Genomic DNA, 26,197 nt, shown 5'->3' with positions numbered 1-26,197 from the left:
TTACCAGGAAACAGAAAGACTGCACTTTATGCGATGCTGCTATAGAATCATGGCTGCATCTCTTCTTTCAGTGTTTCTCTGTGAGGGCCATCTGGCTTACAACCCAAATTGGAATGAACCCCGAGGAAGTAAATAACAAACAGCTGAATCAGTTCGTCACTGATAGGATAACAGCAAAGTTAAAAAACATACCACCAAACCTCAAACAGAGGTATGTTGTCAAAATTTTCATCATTTTCAGTCTCATATGGGACATGAATAATGCAAAGATCCATCAACAACACATACTTGATCTCATACATTTGATAGAGAAAGCTGATTCATACATAGAACCTAGAACCCATTGACAAACTCTGAACAAGCAGCAGACAATGCTTGGGGAGACTCTCAACAGAACACAGATGTCTATATTTATGTGGATGGCTCATACGACCCAGCAAGGGCAACAGCAGGGACAGGTATTGTCTTACTAAATAATTATCAATCTATGATTTCAACAGAGCTGCTTCAAGTCTTCAAGCTGAAGGGTGGGTAATAATCCATGGACTGCAAAAAGCATCTCAATGAAAATCAATCTGCAACTCTTTTGTCTGATACCGAAAGTATTGTAAATAGTATCAATGGAAAAGCACCGACTGGAAAGTGATACACCACGGGGAAGTAGCCACTAACCTATTTACTTTTTTTAATACTACATATATCAAGTATGTTTGTAGAACTCTTAATACAATTGCCCATGAGCAGGTAATGCAGTTTTGTTCTTTTGAAAAAAAAGTCCATTAAGGGCATTTGATAAAAAAAATGACAGAAATCATGACTAATGCGTTGCATGTAGAAAAACTTTTGGATCCCATTAAATTAGGTAGGGGTGCAAAAATTAGCATTTTATACACTGCTTTGGCCTTGGCCTTCAGGCAAGGCCCATTCGAATTTTGAAAAAAATCTCAACCCTAGCCTACTCAAATTGTACATTTGCACCCATAGTTATAGCTACAATAACTTATTCAATGTGGATGTTAAAGTACTTATCATCCATCTTAAAGTATTTGTACCAGGACCGATTTTTTTCCTGTAAGTATATCAACAACAAAACAAGGAGGTGTATCGATACTCTGAACCTTGCTTGTGACCTCCAATGAAACAAACATTTTTTTTGATAAAATATTGGAAAGGGGCTACACAAGACGGACGGGGGGTAGCACGTCCCCACAAATCACTAGACACAATTACACTAAGATCATAAGGAAGAGCTCTTGGGTTGAAGCTTGAAGAGGCATTACCAAACGTTTGCACTTCATGGGCTAACTAGTCCGAGGACGACCTTGTTATCTTCTTGATTCCTTCTTAGTGTAATTCAGAGCGCAGAGAAGCTTCTCTTAGTCCTCTGTATTTGAATACAAGTCCAGGGTCAAGCGCCTTGTTAGGATTGAGGTGACCCGCTCCCGTGGCAAGAGGACTGGTGGGTTGCTTGCCATCTAAGAGTTCTGTGATGGGTTTGAGGGTGGTATTGAGTGAATCTTCTGTGGTCATCATGGCAGATCGAATGGCCGTTGGACTCCATTCAGGATGGACTGCTTTCAGAAGTGCTGTCATTACCACCACATGAGGACAAGCCATGGAGGTTCCGTAGATGATGTTGAAGTTGCTAAACAATTTTGTTGATCCTTCGTTCACCATAGGACTTATTGGAGGGCAAGATGTAAAAGAACAAAGGAGCCGGGGGCTATGAGGTCAGGCTTTAGAACATGGGGGCAAATTGCAGATGATCCTCTGGAGCTGTAAAAAGCAACTTTGGGTGCTGGCTTTGTTCCGATACGTGTATTAGGAAATTCAAGAGTTGCTCTTGTATCATGGCTTTCATTCAGGTACTTACTTCAGGATTGTTCCAGTACGTGTATCAGGATTGCTTGACCCACGAGAACGGCTGGAAATGAGAAGATAGCTCCAGATACCTGCGTTGTGAACTTTGGGGATTTTTAGATCAATGTTGTGATCACCTATAAATTTACTGTTATAGATAATTGTGCATTCACACACAACAATCTTGTGACCAACGTTACACAAATCCTTCGCCTAAAAAGATGCACCCGCAATTGAAACACCATAGCCACTGTATTGCTTGATATCAATCTGCATGGAACAATCTCTGATGAACTGCTCACACTTAGCTGTCCTGTGTTGATAAATTCATCCTTACCAGAAATTGTGAAGGCATTTACAAACAATGAACCTGAAAAGTAAATGTACAACTTAATCAACATTCTTCATGGAAAACTTGAAGGACATGCATTGTCCGTTTAACTTACACTCATAATTAGCCCATCCAATGCATTGATTAGCTAGATCATAGACAAAAAAAATTATGTCTTAGAACAACGTCTGCAGAGATAAAAAAGATATTAGCTTTCTTCTATTTGATCAGGCTTACCAACTCATAGCTTTAATAACTCATATACCAATTGAGGCCAATATACACGCAAGATTATTGGTATTGACAATGCATCTACATCATTCAAAAATTTTTGTTTCAGACAGCAGAACTGCCATACAACAGTTTGACACTTCATTAAAATGAAGGGAAGCATTTCCAATGCCTTAAAGTGGAAATGTTTTAAAGAATCGGAAACAATGGAGAAAGTCTACTGATGATTGAAAAAACATAGGAAGTTTAATGATAAAACAATTACTTACGAAAAAAAAAAGATTGTTGGAGAAGTCAAGAGTTGGCAGAACTAACTAAACATCAGAATGGACTTTCAGTCAAATTTTTATCCTGATATAACTTGATTAGTTTTTGCAGATTATCTTTTATCCCTAGATAAATAAGGAAGTTCTTATATATGTTAACAGTCAACACTATCCAATGGTGGCCCCTGCGCTATCGGTTGTAAGGACCAACTATTGTGACTTGCACAATTGCATCTTGAATTACTTAAGATAGACAGTAGTTGGGATTTCCCTGTAAACAATGTAGAGGGTGCACGCACATATCTAAAAAGGCCATTATCCAATTGTGGCCCCTACGCTACCTGGGGTCTTGGGAGGGATAAATTGGATAGTCTTAAGTCCTAACCTTTGGCATTTTCTTTTGCCCAAAGTGGTTGCTCTCAGTCTCACAATATGAGGGTGCACATATTTCTCATATCCATAAATAGTATTCAGGGAACTTTTCAAGTAGTTCACTTTTATCCAACTCATGCCTAACACTTCATTGTGGAAAGTTGTTTATTATATATGGCTGTTGAATAACTTATGCCCAATTTCTGATTGTTTTGACAACTAGGCTTCTATTCAATGGATAAATAGTGGAGATACCTTTAAATGTTTTTCACATTGCAAACACATTTATGAAATTCTTTTTTGTTATTTCTCTTTATCGGACATGGTGTCATGACTTGATATATTGCAATGTATTTATGAGTTTGTGTACATACTACATAGATTACATTTGAAAACGAGTTTAATAATGACATTTCATTTAGCCAAGAAGGTGGAGAATTACCTACAAAACCACAAATCATGTAATACAAAATTAGAAAAAACAAAAAGTCATTTATACTTTACATTTGCACAGCTTCCAAGACCTAAAATTCAATAAATCAATGGGTGACACAAGAAGAGCTAGGGGGTAGAGCAAAAGGGACATGGGTAGAAGTAAAAAATTATTTAGGCACTAATAAATTAACAATGGATATGGCTTTAAATTGAATGGATTAGTGAATCAGGATTCATGTAACCAACCCCATATAGTTAGGATAATAATGATGATGACATACTAGGGATGCTTGTTTATGAAATTTCCTGGCTTGCTTGGCCTGCAAATTTTTGGGCCAAGGTAGCCACATTTCTCCTAGGCCTGGCCTAGTCTAGACCCACAGTAAGCCTGCAAAAAATGCAGATCTGTGATGCTTAGCTATATCAAATTGATATTAGTTGTAACCTTAGAATGAACTTTCAGCTTGCATCCGTTAATTGTAACCATAGAATGAATGGACTTTCAGTCAAATTTTTATCCTGATATAATAGATGTGATTGCAATCTGTAGATTTAGAATTGTATTAAGAAATCTTACAACTTGTCTATGTTGTTTGGGCACACATTAGACTTCAATATCTTAATAAATATTATTAAAATAATAAGATATAATAATAATAAAAAGAATAATATATTAATAATAAAATATTATTACACTATTAACAATACATGTAAAATAATAATAAAATAATAGTACTATAACAAAATATCAATAAATTAATTATTAAATATTATAATAAAATATTGATGCAATATAATTAAATAATCATAAAATAATAATAAACATTAATAATTGAATAATAAAATATTATAAAATTAATAATAAGATAACAATAATAAAATAAGAGTATATTAATAATTAAAATAATAATAAAAGATTAGTAAAATGTTCCGTAAAAAATAATACCATAATAAAAAATTAATAAGTTAATAATAAAAAACAAACATATTAATTTATTAAATAATAAAATGCTAACATATAATTTATTAAATAATAATAAATTATTTTTAAAATTATAAACAAAAAATAATAGCATATTAATAAAGTAATAAGAAAATAATAATAAAATATAATAGTATAATATTTTTTAATAATTTATTCATAAATTAATGAGAAATACTAAAATATTAATAATTAAAAACTAATAAAATAATAATTATATATTCATAAAATAATAATAATAAATACTAAGATATTGAAGTCTAATGTGTGCCCAAACAACATAGATAAGTTGTAAGATTTCTTAAGACAATTCTAAATCTACAGATCTGCAATCACATCAATTATATTAGGATGAAAATTTGACCGAAAGTCCATTCATTCTAAGGTTACAATTAACGGATATAAGCTGAAAGTTCATTCTGAGGTTACAACTAATATCAATTTGATATAGCTAAGCATCACAGATCTGCATTTTTGCAAGCTTACTGTCGGTCTAGGCTGGGCCAGGCCTAGGAGAAATGTGGCTACCTCGGCCCAAAAATTTGCAGGCCAAGCAAGCCAGGAAACTTCATAAACAAGCATCCCTAGTATGTCATCATCATTATCAACCATGCCTTATCCTAACTATATGGGGTTGGCTACATGAATCCTGATTCACTAATCCATTCAATTTAAAGCCATATCCATTGTTAATTTATTAGTGCCTAAATCATTTTTTACTACTACCCATGTCCCTTTTGCTCTACCCCCTAGCTCTTCTTGTGTCACCCATTGATTTCTTCAATTTTAGGTCTTGGAGGCTATGCAAATGTGAAGTATAAATGACTTATTGTTTTTCCTAATTTTGTATTACATGATTTGTGGTTTTGTAGGTAATTCTCCACTTTCTTGGCTAAATGAAGTGTCATTATTAAACTCGTTTTCAAATGTAATCTATGTAGTATGTACACAAATTCATAAATACATTGCAATATATCAAGTCATGACACCATGTCCAATAAAGAGAAATAACAAAGAAGAATTTCATAAATGTGTTTGCAATGTGAAAAACATTTAAAGGTATCTCCACTATTTATCCATTGCATAGAAGCCTAGTTGCCAAAACATTCAGAAATGGGGCATAAGTTATTCAACAACCATATCTAATAAACAACTTTTCACAATGAAGTGTTAGGCATGGGTTGGATAAAAGTGAACTGCTTGAAAAGTTCCCTGAGTACTATTTATGGATATGAGAAATATGTGCACCCTCATATTGTGAGACTGAGAGCAAACACTTTGGGCAAAAGAAAATGCCAAAGGTTAGGACTTAAGACTATCCAATTTACCCCTCCCAAGACCCCAAGTAGCGCAGGGGCCACAATTGGATAATGGCCTTTTTAGATATGTGCGTGCACCCTCTACATTGTTTACAGGGAAATCCCAACTACTGTCTATCTTAAGTAATTCGAGATGCAATTGTGCAAGTCACAATAATTGGTCCTTACAATATCATAGTCCATGATAGCACTGTCGATAGGCCCTATGGTAAAAGAAAGAGGGCTTAGTCAAGAGGCAGGCAAAGCAGGGGAAGCACGAATTCAAATGGGGTCCACTTTAAAGAATTCGAACCAGATAGAGCAAAATCGAGCCTCCAAACGAGCAGTTTGGGAAATTAGGAGGGGAAAGGGCTCAATCCAGAAATGGACAACCAAAAGGCTGAGCTGGAATAGACTGAAGAGCAAGAACTTAGGAACTTAGGAAGACGAATGGGTTTCGGTGGTTTCTCGTTTCGGAGGAGAAAAAACAGTGAGTTTCCAAGGACACTCTACAAGCACAATTGAAGGCATTAGAACCGGAGTGCATGAGGTTGAAGAAGAGATTGGCTTAATTAGGACGCTATAAATCGTAGAACACTAGGCTATCTCGGTCTTATGAGATACAGGGCCAAGAAGTGACTATGACACAAAAGCATGACCATCGTCCAAATCCAGTGACTGAAGGGTTGCTGGTTTCAGGAAAGGTGAGCCCGGAAGGTGAGTATAGTGCAGCAACAACCAAACAGAGGAATCTCGAGAGTTGGAAGGCTAAACTTTGTTATAGGAAACCCAAGAGGAAGAGATACGAATTCTTGAAATCTTCAATTCCTTCAGTCTCGAAGCCGGTGGGCGAGCATCAATTGAGGGAGGAGGAGAAGAAGACGAGGGGAAGGGAAGGAGGAGTCGGGGGAAAAGTGTACAATTGAAAGAGAAGATCGGAAGGAGGCAACCTAGGTACCAAAAAAGGAAAGGAATTAGGGGAAAAAGATACTGAAGAGGAGAAAGAGGATCGAAGAAGGGAGAGGGGGGAGTAGGGAGAAGGGGTGAGAAGCCAGGTGGATTGGAGGTATCGATAGGTAAGTCCCTAGAATTATTTTGCAAGAAGGGCCTTCACACAATTTGAAGAGGACAAGAGGGAGAAGGGTAAAAGAAAGGAGCTAAGTGGGTTTAACAAAGAGTGGGATAAGGAAGGGGGTGAACAAGAAATGCTAGAAGAGGATATGTGAGAATTGAGAAAGAGATGCTCTAAGGAGTGTGGAAGGAAGGATGAGGGTACTAAGCTGGAACGTGAGGGGCCTTGGGGAAAGTGATAGGAGGGTTGCCATGGACAGTATCCTAACAAGTGATCATTTGAAGAGTTGAGGATTTTATATGGCAAGCATTTGTGTGATGTGAAGTTCAGATGAAGAATCTGTTCAACATTTATTTTCCACCTGCAAGACTGCAAGAATCATGTGGAGTTATTACACTTCTTTATTCAGGAAAAGAGCCATTCAGCCAAGTTCAGCACCAGAAATTTTCTCTGCCTGGCCAAGATTTCGGGGAAGTAGGAAAGCAAGGATAGTATCCCCTTTGTAGTGTGTTGGATATTGTGGAACGAAATGAATAAGAGGATCTTTGGAGACAAATTCAAGAAAACAGAAGTTCTGGTGGCTCTGGTGGGGAAGTTAATTGCAGATTGGGTATGGGTGTTACCAGATTTTAATCAAGTGAGCAAATCAGATTTGGGGGAAAATTTTTAGAGCATGCTTGAGATTCAGTTGATGTAAATTGTATCAGTCTTAGTTTGGACTGTGCCTTAGTTCAGTATTTCTGTTTTGTAAGGTAGGTGCCACCTTGTCACCTATTGCATATAACTGATTTTTTCTATTTAATAAAATTTCTATTTTACTATTCAAAAAATGAGAGCAGTGTCGATTGTTAACATATATAAGAACTTTCTTAATTTGTTAAATATGCTTTAGTTCTTAGTTTTACATGCCATCAAGAATAATAATTTAATGGACGATTATTTTAAGTAGAATAATGCTTTCATGTATACATCATAATTATCTATAAAACCTTTTTACAATGAACAATATATGTTAGAAACCACAAGTATATGCACACGTAAAATAAATACAAAGGCTTGCATCTAACTAATACTCATTCACTGCATTTTAAACTAGAGCATACAATGGAGAAACATCTAAGTCGGGATTCAAACCTCCAAAAATGGTCATCCCTTGGTCCTGAACTACATCAAAAGCATACAATGGAGAAACATCCCTTCTGTACTTGCGAGTGTTCTTACTTTTTCCTTTCTGGTCATTGTCTTTGTAATGCTTGTATTTATTCTCGAGGCTGCTGTGTTCTGGGTGAGTGAGATCCGAACTGGGTTTATCTTCTCTCGTATTAGTAGTCTTGTGAGTCTGGTTCTGTGACGGTGACAGCGTTGAGGGATTAGAGCGAACGAATGACTTGACAGTCCAGCCCTACCACATTGTATTGCGTAATTCGGAAGCGATACCCCAAAGGAGAGGAAGAGACAGAAAGGGTTGATACAGATTCGTTCTGTTTTCGCCAAGGATATTCCTTTAAATCCATGCAGTGAGTTTCCTCTGGGACATTGTAGCCAATCTATAAACCACTAGTCTCCATGTTTTTCACGCTTCTGGGTTTCCATCTGCCTTTTTCCTCTGTTTTCTCCGTCACTACCTGGAGAGATCAAAACAGAGAAATGGATAGCCCTCTGTTCTCCAATGCACCATCTATGAACTACATCAAAAGCATCGAAAGCCAAAGAAAATGGTCACCCCTTGGTCCCCATCCAGTAGAGCTTTAAAGAGATCAAAAGCCGAAGAAAATAAATAAATAAAAAAGAAGAATCAACATCTTCGAAAACCCATCTATGAACTACATCAAAAGCATCAAAAGAGAAAGAACAGTATAAACACACAGCTGTCAATTTAAAAACTAAAGAACCTTAGAACATCAAGAACCATCAAATCCAGAACCCATTAAACGAAGAAAAGGAAAACAGTAAAGAAGCAAAGAGTATCAAAAAGCCCATCAATATAAATTACATCAAGAAGAGAAAATTAAAGAGAAAAATAAAACGAATTCAAGAACAAGATGCAGAAGCCAAACGCCATCCTCAATTAAATCCAGAGCTTAAAATCAACCACGGACCAAAAAAGAATTAAAGGCAAGATGGTGTAAGGATTGTAGGTACGTCGATGGGAAAATCGACGATCCCATCCTGTAAGATTCGGCGGTGCCTTACCCTGTCAGGAGCTCTACACTCACTCAGTTCAACTCTCCGGTCCACCGGAAGGCCCTTTCGAGTTTCAGGCTCTTTGGAAATCCACAAAACACCACCGCTGGCAAGAAGACGGTGCCCAAAACCTAATCCGGCATGACGAAACGCTGGCATTTCCTTTTGATTTGCTTCTCCAAACAACAACAATAAAACAAACGGTTCTTAAATTATAAAACCATACAATTCAGAGGCGAAGTCTGTGTCTTTATATATCACCGAAAGTTCAGAAAGAGAAGAAAAGAGTGTGCATGGGAAAGAAAGCAAGAAGAGAGAATAAAAAAGACGTTCCACGAAACCACCACAACGGCCACGAACAGAGGATTCAAAATCAGATTACGTTGCTCTGTAAAATGTAAATATATAGTTTATTCCTTACTTCCACCTTCTAACCTCTAAACTACGATGAGTGCGTACAACGCACTCCCCACACTGGTTTCGGGTCTGGATGGTAACAGCCTGTGGGCCCCCAATTCACCGGCTTAGATGGCCTTATGTATCCATTTTATCCAATTTTTAAGATACACGAAATCATTCCTTTCTTCAAATCCAACGGATGATATTCTCAAATGATAGGCTATCGAATTCACATCTACGCCCCCAGGCTCCACACTAGGAGGCGCCCCACAACGTCTAACTGCATATCTTCACCGTGTATTGGAAATATCTCCCGATGATGTACCACCAGAAATGATGATAATATGATCGTGAGATGTTCCGGATTGGGGATGTGCGAGACGTTGTGGAGCACCCCACTCGTAACCGTAAAAAAAAATACGAATTCAAATCTGCGCCCCATGGGCTTCCACCCTACCAACGTCCCAACAATGGGAGTGCGCCATTTGTCAGCCGCATGGTTGAGATTTTCTCATGTGTAGGGCTAACGGGACGGCTGTTAGCTTGTCCAGTTAGTTCCAAAATGAGCCCAAACCCATTTTATGTATATTTCCGCTCTCGAATCCCGCTTTCGACTTAGAAAGCCTCTGACCCTCGAGTTCAAATATGCGCCCTACGGCCGGACGCCCCGCACAATCGGAAGGTGCCAAGTGTTCTTTCACACGATTTCCCCCTCAGCACGTGTGGAGCTAATAGGACAGACGTTAGCTCATCCCATTAGCTCCAAATTCCAACTCTTGATTTGGCCTCATCTCTTGACCCTTGTATTCGTCCATCCGAACTAATGGCGAGAACTCTGTCAAAGACAACCACTCCGACAAATACACCGGAAGTACTCCCCGTCCCTCTCATCTCATCCCTCTCTAACATCCTTTACATGTTTTGCTAAGTTATTTTTTATCATTTATTTTTTCAATACAAAACACAGAAGGGAAGGGAGATCACCGGCGACCACCCAATCATTATACAGGTTCAGTTTTTCCCTATTCACTCTCATCTATTTTTTTTTTTAATTGCATCAAAACTTGGATTTTCTAATAAAAATAGAAAAAGTGAATTCTATGTAAAAACACCCACATTCAAAAATAAGAATATCCATATTCAATGAACGCCTCAAATTTTGTCCTTTTTCTACTGTTAAAATAAGGTGAATCATATTTTGTGCAATAAAAAAAAGAACACCCATATTCAAGTAATGCGCCAAAATATTGACGCTCACCTACATTGCCTGGCGAGAGAACTCTCACTAGGGAACACCAGATCATACTCCTCCAGAGCAAGCGCTTCCCCAAGGATTATAGCATGTGAATGCGAGATCTTCCCGACTCTGGATAGTAGAAGTGTAGAACCGCCAAAGATTCAACACAACGGAGATAGTTCGACGTCCTTGGCTTCTTTGCCCCGTCCAGAATAATGCTTACTAAGTTGGGGGAGAATAATGCTGGATCAATAGAGAGAAAGAAATCCAGGCAGCTTTTAGTGGGGCGAGTGGGAATAAAGCATAATGATAAAATTAATTAAAGAGGTCTGCAATCTATAATGCAAAGGTGGCGGAGAAAAGTTCATATCCTTAATTCCAAAAAAACGGGAACTGTTGAGTTGAAGAAATTTAGGCCGCAAATCTCATTTCTAGTCCATTCAAGATAACCTTAAAGGTGGTTAAAGAATGTTGTTCATTAAAAGGATTTTGCAATGAGTGTTGTTTAGTAGTGAACGTCTTAACTCAAGACTATGGGGCTGCTTGATAACAGCTTAAGGGGCTGAACTGAATGACTTATTGATTTGTTTTTTAATGGATAAAATAATGAAATATTCGAGTGAAGCTCCAGCTTAAGGGGCCTATTGTTTTTATGGGATTGGGAGCTTGAGTGCATTTCTATGCTTAGAAAACTTGAAGCTGAAAAGTTTTCTCTCCTTCAGAAACTGATGCTAGATTGCAGGAAAAAATACCGCAAATCAGTTTATGGTAAAGTTATACCATAATGCTGTTATTAGAAACCAGAAAGAGATTTCTGACATCAGAGAGATATGGAGCAATCCTATTCCCCCTATTGTGGAAGTATTTTGCATGGTTGGTGACATTGGACAGTATTTTCACAACTGACCATTTAAAGAAGAGGGACTTTTTCCCTTAAACTTTCACAGGTCTCATAACCACTAAAAGGAATCCATCGCAGTTGACAATAATATACTTTCCAGACGAATCATCAAAAAACAACGTAGTTGGTCAACCTACACTAAGATAACCCAACCCCAGCTATTACAACTCCAAAGAACTACTGACACCACCTTCAATCAACTGCACGGAGAACATAACCCATTCAAGGTTGACAATAGTCAAACCCTAGATTTCTATTTCCAAGTTAACAAATTAGTCATCAACTAGAGAAAAACAAAAAATCCATCTAAACGGGGAAGAAAAAATGAACATCACCCAGAAACTGTGATTTAAAAGTGCAAATCTCAAAAAAAAAAAATGCAAGGGGCAATTTCTGCCTGAGGCACAAGGCAAGGCACACACCTTTTCAAAGCAAGACGCAAAAAAAAAAAAGTAAAAATATTAAACTTTTTTTAAAATGTAATATAAGGCATTTCATTAATATCAAAAGACCAAAAAACAATAGGGCCCCGGTACAACGAGAAATTGTACAGTGGGAAAGACAATAAAACTCAATAAAGTCAACCCCCAATCAACCCAAAAAAGCACTATATGTTTCTTACAAAAAGGAAATCAAGCTCAAAAAAAGAACAAGTATGTCTATCATTAAAAAGTGAGTGATTTGTCATCCACGAAAATACCATTCCCAAAATCCTGTTGAGCACCTCTTCTTTTGACTTTTGTCTCCCTTCAAAAAGTCTGTTATTTCTTTCACCCCACACTGCCCAGAAAACAGCAGAGGGGATGATGCTCCAAGCTACCTTACCAGCCTTGCTAAGGCCTCCTAAGAACCAAGCCTATGAGCCCTTTTTTTTTGGATCAATAACAGATTCATTCAATTCATTGAAATATCAAAATATTTACAGCAAGGAAGACAAGAACTCTTATCTTCCGAATACAACTTAAACCCTCCAAAGAAAGAAAAAGAGAAAAAGAAACAATTAAGTTACAGCTTAGCCCAAAACATTGCTTCCCTTTCTATCCCTTGTTTAGCTAATCCATCAGCTAAAGAGTTGGCTGATCTCTTAACCCAACTCATCTTGATTTCCATCTCCCGCACCAACCACCTGAATTTCCTCTTCTCATTTCTGTAGTTCCATAAACCGCAGTCATCTTTAATCAGCCACCCTATCACCACCTCCGAGTCCCCTTCAATTATGAGTTTCCTGACATTCATCTCTTTGGCTTTCTGAACTCCTTCCATAACTGCCAAGATCTCAGTTCTAAGGGAATCCCCCACACCAATTGGGCCTGAGAACAGGGCATAAATGAACCCGTTCTCATCCCTAAAAACACCTCCAATCCCTGATTGTCCCGGATTCCCCCTACAACTCCCATCAAAATTTAACTTTAAGAAGCCAGCAGGTGGGGGAGTCCAGGACACCCTTATTATTGGTTTGACCTGAGTGCAATTTGCAATCTCGCCCCACTTTCTCAACATGTCTTCCACTGTGTAATCTGTAAATAGTTCTAGTGATTTCAGCCACTGTATTGCCCTTATGTGGATCACAGCCCTCAATTCTCCAGCCCCTCTCTCATTTTCTAAGAAGATCCTAGTATTTCTTTCTTCCCATAATGTCCAGCATACTGCAGCCCTCAGACCTCTCCACATAGTCCTTCCCCTTTTCATGTGCCACCTGAAAAAGGAAGGGGAAAATAGGCTCAGCAAGCAACCTTACCCAAAGCTCCCAAAGCTCCAGCCTATGAGCCCTTCACATCAGCCGGGAAGCACATTTTAACTCCCAAAGCTCCAGCAACCTTACCCAAATCCAGTAAGTGAGGTCACAGTGCAGTAATAGAGCAGTCTCCACATTTCCGTTACATAAGGTGCAGTCCGGATCCGCCAACTTTCGCTTCAACCATGTCTGTAATGCCAATAGGTCCACTACAAGTCCACAATACTGTTCCAGCAGAGTTGATTATGAAAACACCAATCCCTGCCACCCCCTACCATCTGAAATTATTCTGCAACTTCCATTAAAGTTTAGCAGGAATTTTCAACTTGTCCTTAGAGATAACTTAGGTGGGAACAAAGGAACTAACCTAGAAGAGAGGAGGACACAGCTTAGATTCCTATTAAAGTACTTACATGTTAGGGCCCATTGAATGAGGGCTGGGCTGATAAAATATTAGATTCCTTTGTTGGTATGCCCTCAGACTTTCTAAGGGGTTAGGCCTTTCACTAAGTGCATCAGGAGAGCCAGGACTGATGCCAAGTGTTATATCCTGTCTTTGGCAATCAGGGTTGGATCATCTAGAGGAACTACTTGTCTTCTAGTACAATCATTTTGAAGGCGAACAACAAATAAAATCTTTGATTCTTTTGCTGGTAGGCCCTCAGAATTTCTAAGGAGTTAGGCCTCTCACTAAGTGCATCAGGAGGGCTAGGACTGATGCCAAATGTTATAACTTGTCTTTGGCAATCATGGGTTGGATCATCTCCAAACCCCTTTTTACTTGCTCCAGCTGCTAAACTACCAAATCCCGGTGCTACATGATTGTTGATGCCTGCAATATTGTCTAATCCATAAGCCTTAGGTAGTAATGGTAAGATATGGTAGTAGACAAAAAAAAAAATTGCATCTGCCCATAAAAAAAGGTCACACACCAAAATGCAGAGGTCCTGTACATATTAATTATCGACTCAGTTTAAGGGTCCTCTTTGGGAAATTCCCACAAGAAGAAGAGATGAAAGAGTGTCCATAGACTCAGAAGTCGCAGAAAAATCTACCACCTCCATTTTTAAACATCACAGGACCAAAGACATTCAGGTGCACACACACAATTCAGCTTTTAGACTTTTGTTTGATCTTAGCTTTGACATGCTAATGGACCTAGTTTGAGTTTTGTTTGGGTGATTAGAAATCAATCCTTTTGACACGGTAATGGACCTAGAAAACTCAGACTGAGCAAATCTGAAATTGATGGAAGATCAATTTGTGTGCCATCTAATGAAAGCAGTCTGAAATCAGATCTCTGTATGACAAAACTTGGACAACAAAACAAATTAAATCCCACCCAATAAACTAAAAAGACAGATACACCCATGCATGAAAACCTTTTGAAAAGGTTCATCTGGTAAGAATACATTAGTATTTGCATGGGTTAAACCAGGATGGATTTCTTACCCTTGAAGATAGCAAAGCTTTAACAGGGAGAGTTTCAGACGCACTAGTCAGTACCATCAACAGGAATGTTCATTCCAATTAAAATTTCAAAAAATACACAAATGCGGTATGAATGAAATGGAAAAACAGGATATATTGGGTGGAAGTAATAACAAATGATTTAAGTTGTATTTGGTTTGATGAAAAATAAGAGAGAAACAGAAGGTTGATATGTAGTTTGTTTCAACTTAGGCTGTTGTGCACTTAATGAAGTTTGTTTGAACAAGAGAATATGTGTGACCATGATCCATTTTTTCCATTCTCTGTACAACCACTAAATTTCAGAGGAACTAGATTTGTAGGTAAATTTCGTAGGTGCATTTCTTAACTGCTGAAATATAACCAGAACTCAATTTTTAAGTGCATATGATATTTTGTTAGTGGAAAGAACACCATAGATAAGGCTATATTACATATCAATGGCATAACAACCATATAGTGAGATGAGACCAATATATGTAGAAACAAAAACATGCATGCTATTGTGCGATTTGACTAGCAAATCACTAAGCACATGAGGAGAACAAATTCAATTCAGTAACTTACTATCTACTTCATGAGAAATTTGAAACCAATACAAGGATAATATTGACTCGAGATGATAATAATAAAATTGGAGATGCATAACAATTGCTTAAAAGAAAATTCCAACCTCTCCCTTATAAAGCTTAAAAGAAAGATCATTCATAAAGCACAAAAGTTACTCATCAGAGAGAGAGAGACATAAGATAAATTTCAACCTCTCTCTCTTTCTGCATAACAATTGTAGACCATCATTTTTTAAATATTGAATCCATAATGTAGATCAGAAAATAATAAAATCAATTCCCTAATTGTAAAGGTTTGGTTTGTACAGGACCTACAGGTTTCCTACCTTTTCCTTCAAACCAAACACAGCCTTAGTTTTTCCAAACTTTCTAAACTTTTGCCTTCTTCACCTATGACCCTAAATCAGGTATACTTCACTAAGATTACCCAGTGATCCTACTTCAATTTGGTATAGAGCATTTTTTTTGCTAAAACTCCCATGCCAGTCCGACATTTCTTTACTGCTTGGGGTTGGGGGTCAGTATAGTATTCTTGATTGTTGAATAAAATGAGCATAATATGTAAAGGGTTTCCTTTGTCAAAGCAATAAAATACCCACATAACAGATTGAGAAAGTAAATAACACTAATCCCCTAACCAATGCAGCCTTTATCTTCCTATCTAACTTGGAAGTTGGAACCAACCTAGCTACCCATATTATTAAGCTGACCCAGGCAAGACAGCTTTCACTAAATACCAAATACTTAACAAAGTTCCCATCTTCTATCTTAATAAGCAAAGTTTTTTTGGGTAATTAGATTCAGTAAACAAATTAATAACATCAAAGAGTTGCAATACATAACTATGCACACCAACCAGTTAGTTGTTGGAATCTAATGGAGAAAGGCCCAATTAAATAATTCTTAACATTCCGTTCATCTACTCCTGCTCTCTACAAGTAAAATAAAGGTCAAGAAGAATCCCAATGACAAAAAAATGTAGATAACAAGGTTGATATATATTAAATATTTTTGGGACCAACATGGAGCCTTTTTAACTTCTCTATTTATCTACCTTTTCTTGACTTGATCAATTCAGACATTACCATAATCCAGCCAGCAGCAGAAAAACCCACAGATGCCACTAACCTAAGAGGTGTTTGGCGAGTTTTTTTAGGAATATTTTCCAAAAGCTCAATATCTCAACAGACTGGTGAGCTTTCACAGGTAGATCCTCAAAGACCAAAGACTGTTTGGTTGCAAAATTTTAAAGATCTTTTCAAAAGCTAGAAAGACCAAAAGACTATTTGGCAAGCATACTTGTCAATCCCTCTTACATACATGTTAAATGTCATGTACGGGACCCAATAACACATTCAAACATGAAAATATTATTTGTGGGTCCCACATACGCATTTACCTATGCAAAATATTAAAATGGGCCCTACTCACACATTTACCTATACAAAAAACTCAATTGGACATTAAAGGGGTAACTGGGTATGAGGAAAAGTGTGTAAGATACAAGTTCCAAGAACAAATCATATTTAAATTATCAGTGTGACAACAGTTGTAGGGGTTCATCTTTCTGGCAAGATTTAGTTGTAAACCAAGGTACGCCACCCTTCCTAAATATCAAATCCACAGTCAAAAGGCGGAGCTCCTGTACATATTAATTATTGACTCAGTTGAAGGGCCCTCTTTGGGAATTTCCCACAAGAAGAAGAGATGAAAGAGTGTCCATAGACTCAGAGGTCGCAGCAAAATCTACCACCTCCATTTTTAAACATCACAGGACTAAAGACATTCAGGTGCAGACACAATTCAGCTTTTAGACTTGTGTTTGTTCTCAGGGTAATGGACCTAGAAAGATTGAGTAAATCTGAAATTGTTGGAAGACTGATTTGTTTGGCATCTAATGAAAGCAGTTTGAAATCAGATCTGTTATCAGATCTCTGTATGACAAAACTTGGACAACAAAACAAATTAAATCCCACCCAAAACTGTTATTAGATCTGTTATTGGATCTCTGAATGACCAATGTTGGACACCAAGACAAATTAAATCCCACCCAAGAAACTAAAAAGACAGATACACCCATGCATGAAAACCTTTTGAAAAGGTTCATTTGGTAAGAATACATTAGTATTTGCATGGGTTAAACCAGGATGGATTTCTTACCCTTGAAGATAGCAAAGCTTTACAGGGAGAGTTTCAGACGCACTAGTCAGTACCATCAACAGGAATGTTCATTCCAATTAAAAATTCGAAAAATACACAAATGCGGTATGAATGAAATGGAAAAACAGGATATGTTGGGTGGAAGTAATAACAAATGATTTAAGTTTTATTTGGTTTGATGAAAAATAAGAGAGAAACAGAAAGTTGATATGTAGTTTGCTTCAACTTAGGCTGCTGTGCACTTCATGAAGTTTGTTTGAACAAGAGAATATGTGTGACCATGATCCATTTTTTCCATTCTCGGTACAACTACTAAATTTCAGAGGCACTAGATTTGTAGGTAAATTTCGTAGGTGTATTTCGTAACTGCTGAATATAGCCAGAACTCAATTTTTAAGTGCATATGATATTTTGTTGGTGGAAAGAACACCATAGATAAGGCTATATTACATATCAATGGTATAACAACCATATAGTAAGATGAGACCAATATATGTAGAAACAAAAACACCATAGATAAGGCTATATTACACATCAATGGCATAACAACCATATAGTAAGATGAAACCAATATATGTAGACACAAAAACATGCATGGTATTGTGCAATTTAACTAGCAAATCACTAAGCACATGAGGAGAACAAATTCAATTCAGTAACTTCTATCTACTTCATGAGAAATTTGAAACCAATACAAGGATAATATCGATTCGAGATGATAATAATAAAATTGAAGATGCATAACAATTGCTTAAAAGAAAATTCCAACCTCTCCCTTATAAATCTTAAAAGAAACATCACTCATACAGCACAAAAGTTACTCATCAGAGAGAGAGAGAGAGAGAGACATAAGATAAATTCCAACCTCTCTCTCTCTCTCTGTACATAACAATTGCAGATCACCATTTGTTAAATATTGAATCCATAATGTAGATCAGAAAATAATAAAATCAATTCCCTAATTGTACAGGTTTGGTTTGTATAGGTCCTACAGGCTTCCTACCTTTCCCTTCCTCTCCCTACCTTTTCCTTCAAACCAAACACAGCCTTAGTTTTTCCAAACTTTCTAAACTTTTGCCTTCGTCACCTTTGACCCTAAACCAGGTATACTTTACTAAGATTACCCAGTGATCCTACATCAATTTGGTATAGAGCATTTTTTTTGCTAAAACTCCCATGTCAGTCCAACATTTCTTTACTGCTTGGGGTTGGGGGTCAGCATAGTATTCTTGATTGTTGAATAAAATGAGCACAATATGTAAAGGGTTTCCTTTGCCAAAGCAATAAAATATCCACATAACAGATTGAGAAAGTAAAAAACACTTATCCCCTAACCAATGCAGCTTTCATCTTCCTATCTAACTTGGAAGTTGGGACCAACCTAGCCCTATATATTATTAAGCTGACTCAGGCAAGACAGCCTTCACCAAATACCAAATACTTAACAAAGTTCCCATCTTCTACCCTAAAAAGCAAAATTTTGTTGGGTAATTAGATTCAGTAAGCAATTTTTTTTTTGATAAATGGATTCAGTAAACAAATTAATAACATCAAAGAGTTGCAATACATAACTATGCACACAAACATGTTAGTTGCTGGAATCTAATGGAGAAAGGCCCAATTAAATCATTCTTAACATTCCATTCATCTACTTCTTTCTCTCTACATGTAAAAGAAAGGTCAAGAAGAATCCCAACAACAACAAAATGTAGATAACAAGGTCGATGTATATTAAATATTTTTGGGTCCAACATACTTGTTGTGCAAGATGGAATTAAGAATTCAGGCCCAGTTAATATTCCATTCTATTTTGCTGTCCCAATGGTTCATAAATTCTAACAACCAACCAGCATGGTGGCCTAATAGTTGGTTGGGTTTTAAGTTTTTTAACCTTTGGCTTCTCAGAAAGGGCAGTCTCTTCAACAGTTTAATTGCATTATTCAGTTAAAGAAAAGAATATTTTCCTTTAACAAACAACCTGCACCAAGAAGAAATAAGTCTGGAATGATAAAAAACTTTAGCAGCACTTGGTTCTCTAGAAAATAGCACAAGTACGAAGTTCTAGGTTCTGAAAACACCCCAATATGCTAAAGACTGCACAAACTTGTACAGGTATGCTTATTCCATAAACAAGTTTCTTCCTTTTTTTAATAAAAAATTATTTTCTTAATCAATAACAGTAATTTCATTAGATATAAATATAAGTGATGTACAGAAATAGGATGAATATGTCTCCCCAATATTTGGAACTTTACAAAAAAAAGAGGCAAAAAGAAACAAACATTAGCAGCAAAGTCTCCCATTTGTTATCAGTCAACCCTTGTTTGGTGTAAATCTATGATGCTGGAATGGTATGATACCTACTTGGAGATTTCTAGACTACTTAGAGATTATTATCAAAGTCTCCCGACAAAACACTAATTTGAATGGTTAGGTATTTCATTTGTCACAAAACACTAATTTGAATGGTTAGATATTTCATTATTCAGAGGTATCTGTGTGCATGTGTTCTAGTGTATATCAGTGTGTGTCAGAGAGAGAGAGAGTATGTGCTGTACTACCATAACATTTAAGAAATAGCAAACTGGATCATTTGCCACCTCTTTTATTCCCCATCCTCTTTTCATTTCCAAGTTTCATAGAAGATCCAGTAGTACCAAGATGGCAAAAGAATGGTATATGGTTTGTCCTATACTTACAGTGTCAGCAAAAAACCAATCAGAATGGTAAGGCACAAGAGTCAGAAATCCCTTCCTGAGATGACAATAAACAAAAGCTCACCCATGGAAGCCCCTTCTCTTCTAAGCTTGCTCATGGTTTCATGTGGAAAGACTGAAATAGACATATATCCAATAAACAAAAGCTCAGCCATGGAAGCCCCCATTGGTTGCATTGAAAGAACCCTAATGGACTGGACCTCTATATTAAAGTACTTTGAAGGCCAGAAGTACAAAACTTTAGACATCAATAGGATGGAAAAATATCTTTGCATCTTTCGATAAGCATGAATACTTATTATATAATTGCATATGACTTTCATGGTGTATACTAATCAACCATGTATAGAATGTATATCTGGGGACAAGGATCGTTTATTGAGCTGCTATATTAAATTACTTAATATGCATTTTTTTTTTTGACAAGAGGTAACTTTCATTGAGAACCAAAAGGAGGGGGTGTGCATGAGAGAATGTACAAAAACAGAGAGCCCAAAAAAGCCAAAAAAATACAATGGAGATTTGTTACCACAATACAATGAAGCCTTATCTACACCTGATTTTCTAACGAATCAGCCATATTCAGTTCCCTAGAAACCCATCTAAAAGAACAAAAGCTCTTGAGTGTCGTTGAGCAGGTGGGCCAAAATCCCAGGACCCCCTTCTTGATTAGCAGCCCATCCTATGGCATTTCTTCAAATCACCCTCCACCACAAAGGGGGCAGAGTGAATAGTTCTAGCCATCCTTAAGCGGTTAAGGAGGACCAGAACTTACCTCCTTAGAAAGAGCTCCCACCCTCGTCAAAGGGGAAATATTGGGAGAAGGACCAGAACTGACCAAGTTATTCAGACAGGCGATGACCAGCCGGAAAACCTCTCTGCTAAGATGAACTTTGGCTCCAATCCTTTGCTTTATTCCTGTGGCGTTAGATACATTGTCGCCTCTGAATCCCCTGCCTTCTGCGACTCAACTCACCTGCATCTTTTGGCTATTCATCGCAGTCCCCCTACTTCAACTCTTGCTATCAGAATGGGTTCTCGGACCCTTCACTCCAGGCCAAAGCCCCCTATTTCGACTCTCGCTATCAGAGTGGATTCTCGGACCCTTCACTCCAGGCCAAAGCCTTCAGTAAAGAAAATCAAGATCGTATCAAATAGGATCCTCTTAACGGTTAAATTGGATACTCGTCGATCTCAAATCGGATCCTGTAAACGTTAATAAACTAAAAAATGACGTTAATATTATATGCCATCACCAAATACAAAGATGTGGAGTGCAAAACCTACATTGTATTAAACGAAAATAAAATAATAGAAATTATAGGCAAATGAAATAAATCCAATTAGTTGACAAAAAATATAAGATGATCTATATTGAAAGTTAATAAAGTTTAAGAAAATTTCTACTAATTTTATGATCTATATTACTAATTTATCAATAGTAGTTATCTGTAATTTTGTGCTAATTCTTGGTAATTTATTAATAATTTCAGGACATTTCTACTATTTTATGATAATTTGTGGTCAATTTCTACTAAATTTGTATACTAATTATATGATAACTTATTGGTAATTTATTGTATTTTCTGGAAATAACAGGTTATTTTTGACAAAGTTCTACTAATTTCTAGTATTTTCTATTGTATGATTATATTTTTCAATGTTTTCAAAACCGGACCAAACCAAACGGTCGGACCAGAAAACCAAGAAACTATCACCTGACCAGTTTTGCTTCATCGCAAAACCAGTTTTTGGCAAAAAACCGTTGATTTTGCTGTTTTTTGTTTTTTTTTTGTCAAAATGGGTTGTCCATTCAGACCGAACGGTCCGACCATTCGACTAGGGAACCAGTCCCCAAAATGGTTCTTGTCTGGTCCAGTTTTAAAAACCTTGATATTTTTGGACATTCCTACTATTTTATGATAATTTGTGCTAGTTCCTAGAAATCTCTGTTATTTTATGATAATTTTTGACAATCATTGGTAATTTATTTTGGTTATATTATTTGCAGATTTCATGTAATTTCTAGTAATTCATTTTCTACTAATTTATGATAATTATTGGTAACTTATGGAAATTTAGTTTCTACTAAGTTATGGTTAACAGAAAATATTATCAATGATAATTATTAATAAATTTTTTATAATTATTTATTCATAGTCATAAATTACTGGTTATTTTGGCAATTTCTAGTAATTTATTTTCAAATAATTTATGATAATTATTTATTAATATTAATAAATATCAAATATTATTAGGACGATACTAATTAATTATTATTCACAATAATTACAGTAAATTATTAATGTTTTCAGATATTATTAAATTGATAATATTTTTAGAAATTGTAGAATTTTCATAAATAATTAATAACTACTAATTGCTATTAACATTTTCAAAAATAAATAATTACTATTAATATCAATACTGTTATAAAAAATTAAATAATATCAGATATTATCAAAGGATTATTAATATCATTATCAATATTATTATTAAAAATTATTATCATGAATATTTTTTATTAATTGTTAATAATTGCTGTTAATTAATAATTATTAATTACTATTTCAATAATTATTATAGAAAATAAAAAATATATTGTAGTAAATAATTTTGAGTGGATATAAAAAAAAATCATAAATCAATTTTCATTTTCTATTAATTATCTGAAATATTAATTTTAATATGAATTATCATTATCGAAAATTATCAGATATATTAATGTAATATTAATTATCATTAACTAATTATCTAGATTCAATTGTTGGTCTTTGAATAATATTAATTATCAGAAATGATTAATTTTAATAACCATTTTGATAATTTTTATTTTGATTGACTAATTAAATAATTTGTATAGGTAATTTTCCATAATTTAAAGAAAGTAATATAATGATGGTTTTGTTAATAATATTTTCCTAAAAATTATTCAAAAATTATGGTTAACTGTTCATGTTAATAACATTAGTATTTGCATGAAAAGCTTTTGAAAAGGTTCATCTGGTAAGAATACATTAGTATTTTCATGCGTTAAACCAGGATGTATTTCTTACCCTTGAATATAGCAAAGCTTTAACAGGGAGAGTTTCAGAATCAGACGCACTAGTCAGTACCATCAACAGGAATGTTCATTCCAATTAAAAATTCGAAAAATACACAAACGCGATATGAATGAAATGGAAAAACAGGACACATTGGGTGGAAGTAATAACAAATGATTTAAGTTGTATTTGGTTTGATGAAAAATAAGAAAGAAACAGAAAGTTGATATGTAGTTTGTTTCAACTTAGGCTGTCGTGCACTTAATGAAGTTTGTTTGAACAAGAGAATATGTGTGACCATGATCCATTTTTTCCATTCTCTGTACAACTATTAAATTTTAGAGGCACTAGATTTGTAGGTGAATTTCAGAGGTTTATTTCTTAATTGCTGAAATATAACCAGAACTCAATTTTTAGGTGCATATGATATTTTGTTGGTAGAAAGAACACCATAAATAAGGCTATATTATACATCAATGGCATAACAACCATATAGTAAGACGAGACCAATATATGTAGACACAAAAACATGCATGCAATTGTGCAATTTGACTATAAAACCAATAAGCACATGAAGAGAACAAATTCAATTCAGTAACTCTATCTACTTCATGAGAAAGTTGAAACCAATACAAGGATAATATTGATTGGAAATAATAATAACATTGGAGCATGCATAACAATTGCTTAAAAGAAAATCCCAACATGTCCCTTATAAAGCTTAAAAGAAAGATCATTCATAAAGCACAAAAGCTACTCATCAGAGAGAAACATAAGATAAATTCCAACCTCTCTCTCTCTCTCTCTCTCTGCATATAACAATTGCGTATCGTCATTTTTTAAATATTGAATCCATAATGAAGATCAGAAAATAATAAAATCAATTCCCTACAGGTTTGGTTTGCAACTTTGTACAGGACCTACAGGTCTCCTACCTTTCCCTTCCTCTCCCTACCTTTTCCTTCAAACCAAACACAGTCTTTTTCCAAACTTTCTAAACTTGTGCCTTCTTCACCTTTGACCCTAAGTCAGGTATACTTTACAAGAGGGAACTTTCATTAATTTTTACTTATCAAAAAAACAAAAAAAAAAGAGAGGTAACTTTCATTAAGAACCAAATGGAGGGGGTGTGTATGAGAGAATGTACAAAAAACAGAGAGCCCAAACAAGCCAAACAAAAAAAAAAAAAAACAAAGGAAATGTGTTATCACTATACAATGAAGCCCTATCCACCCCTGATTTTCCTAAAGAATCAGCCATATTCAGTTCCCTAAAAACCCATCTAAAAGAACAAAAAGCTCTTGAGTGTCGTTGAGCAGGCGGGCCAAAACCCCAGGACCCCCTTCTTGATTAGCAGCCCATCCTATGGCATTTCTTCAATCACCCTCCACCACAAAGAGGGCAGAGTGAATAGTTCTAGCCATCCTTACGCGGTTAAGCCCATAAAAAGAGCTTTGACTTTAGCTTCAACCACGTCTGTAATGCCAATAGGTCCACTATAAGCCCACAATACTGCTCCAGCAGAGTTGGTTATGAGAAAACAAATCCCTGCCACCCCCTACCATCTGAAATTATTCTGCAACTTCCAACAAAGTTTAGCAGGAAGTCACAACTTGGTCTTGGAGATTACTTAGGTGGGAACAAAGGAAAAAACCTACAAGAGAGGATGACCAGAACTTACCTCTTTAGAAAAAGATCCCACCCTCGTCGAAGGGGAAATATTGGGAGAAGGACCAGAACTTACCTCGTTATTCAGACAGGCGACGACCGGCCGGCAGACCTCTCTGCTAAGATGGACTTTGGCTCCGATCCTTTGCTTTATTCCTGTGGCGTTAGATGCATTGTCGCCTCTGAATCCCCTGCCTTCTGCGACTCAACTCACCTGCATCTTTTGGCTATGCGTCGCAGTCCCCCTACTTCGACTCTTGTTATCAGAATGGGTTCTCGGACCCTTCACTCCAGGCCAAAGCCCCCTATTTCTACTCTTGCTATCAGAATGGGTTCTCGGAACCTTCACTCCCGGCCAAAACCTTCGGTAAAGGAAATCAAGATCGTATCGAATTGGATCCTCTTAACGGTTAAATTGGATACTCGTCGATCTCAAATCGGATCCTGTAGACGTTAATAAACTAAAAAATGACGTTAATATTATATGCCATCACCAAGTACAAAGATGTGGAGTGCAAAACCTACATTGTATTAAACAAAAATGAAATAATAGAAATTATAGGCAAATGAAATTTCTACTATTTTCTGATAATTTGTGGTCAAATTCTACTAAATTTTTATACTAATTATAAGATAACTTATTGGTAATTTATTGTATTTTCTGGAAATAACAGGTTATTTTTGACAAATTATTTTCTAGAAAATAACAGGTTATTTTCTAGTCTTTTCTATTGTATAGTTATATTTTTCAGTGTTTTCAAAACCAAACCAAACCAAACAGTCGGACTGGAAACTAGGAAATTGTCATCTGACAGGTTCTGTTTCACCCCAAAACCGGTTTTTGGCAAAAAACTGTTGATTTGGCCAACAAAACGCTGACCCGAGCGGTCAAACCATCGAATCGTCAGCCTGAATAACGATTTTTTGCTGTTTTTTGTTTTTTTTGTCAGAATGGTCATCCATTCAGACCAAACGGTCCGACCATTCGACCAAGGAACCGGTCCCCAAAATAGTTATTGTTTGGTCCAGTTTTAAAAACCTTGATATTTTTGGACATTCTTACTATTCTATGATAATTTGTGCTAGTTCCTAGAAATTTCTACTATTTTATGATAAGTTTTGACAATCATTGGTAATTTATTTTGGTTATTTTATTTGAAGATTTCGTGTAATTTCTAGTAATTTATTTTCTACTAATTTATGATAATTATTGGTAATTTATGGTTAGTAGAAAATATTATTAATATTTTTTGATAATTATTTATT

At 36.1% G+C, this 26,197-nt stretch overlaps 1 long non-coding RNA gene across 7 annotated transcripts; it reads right to left on the bottom strand.

Moving 5' to 3' along the window:
• Positions 1-1,136: 1,136 nt before the first annotated feature.
• Positions 1,137-25,316, bottom strand: LOC104600660 (uncharacterized). 7 transcript variants are annotated; one of them, XR_016079789.1, is made up of 7 exons: positions 25,008-25,316; positions 21,058-21,442; positions 10,689-10,910; positions 9,041-9,204; positions 7,982-8,532; positions 2,307-2,379; positions 1,137-2,230 (listed from the first exon to the last, which is right to left on the bottom strand). It is a non-coding gene; the product is annotated as an uncharacterized LOC104600660 (long non-coding RNA). The 7 variants fall into 7 exon arrangements; XR_016079790.1 differs by having other exon boundaries at positions 21,058-21,425; positions 25,008-25,315; XR_016079791.1 differs by having other exon boundaries at positions 21,058-21,343; positions 25,008-25,315.
• Between the last annotated feature and the right edge of the window lie 881 nt (positions 25,317-26,197).

This window comes from Nelumbo nucifera, chromosome 8 (genome assembly GCF_055504915.1).
Source record: "Nelumbo nucifera cultivar China Antique chromosome 8, China Antique-T2T, whole genome shotgun sequence".
In the NCBI taxonomy this organism is placed as follows: domain Eukaryota; kingdom Viridiplantae; phylum Streptophyta; class Magnoliopsida; order Proteales; family Nelumbonaceae; genus Nelumbo; species Nelumbo nucifera.
Note: the sequence above shows the minus strand (reverse complement) of the source record. Positions and strands in the feature narration are given on the sequence as shown.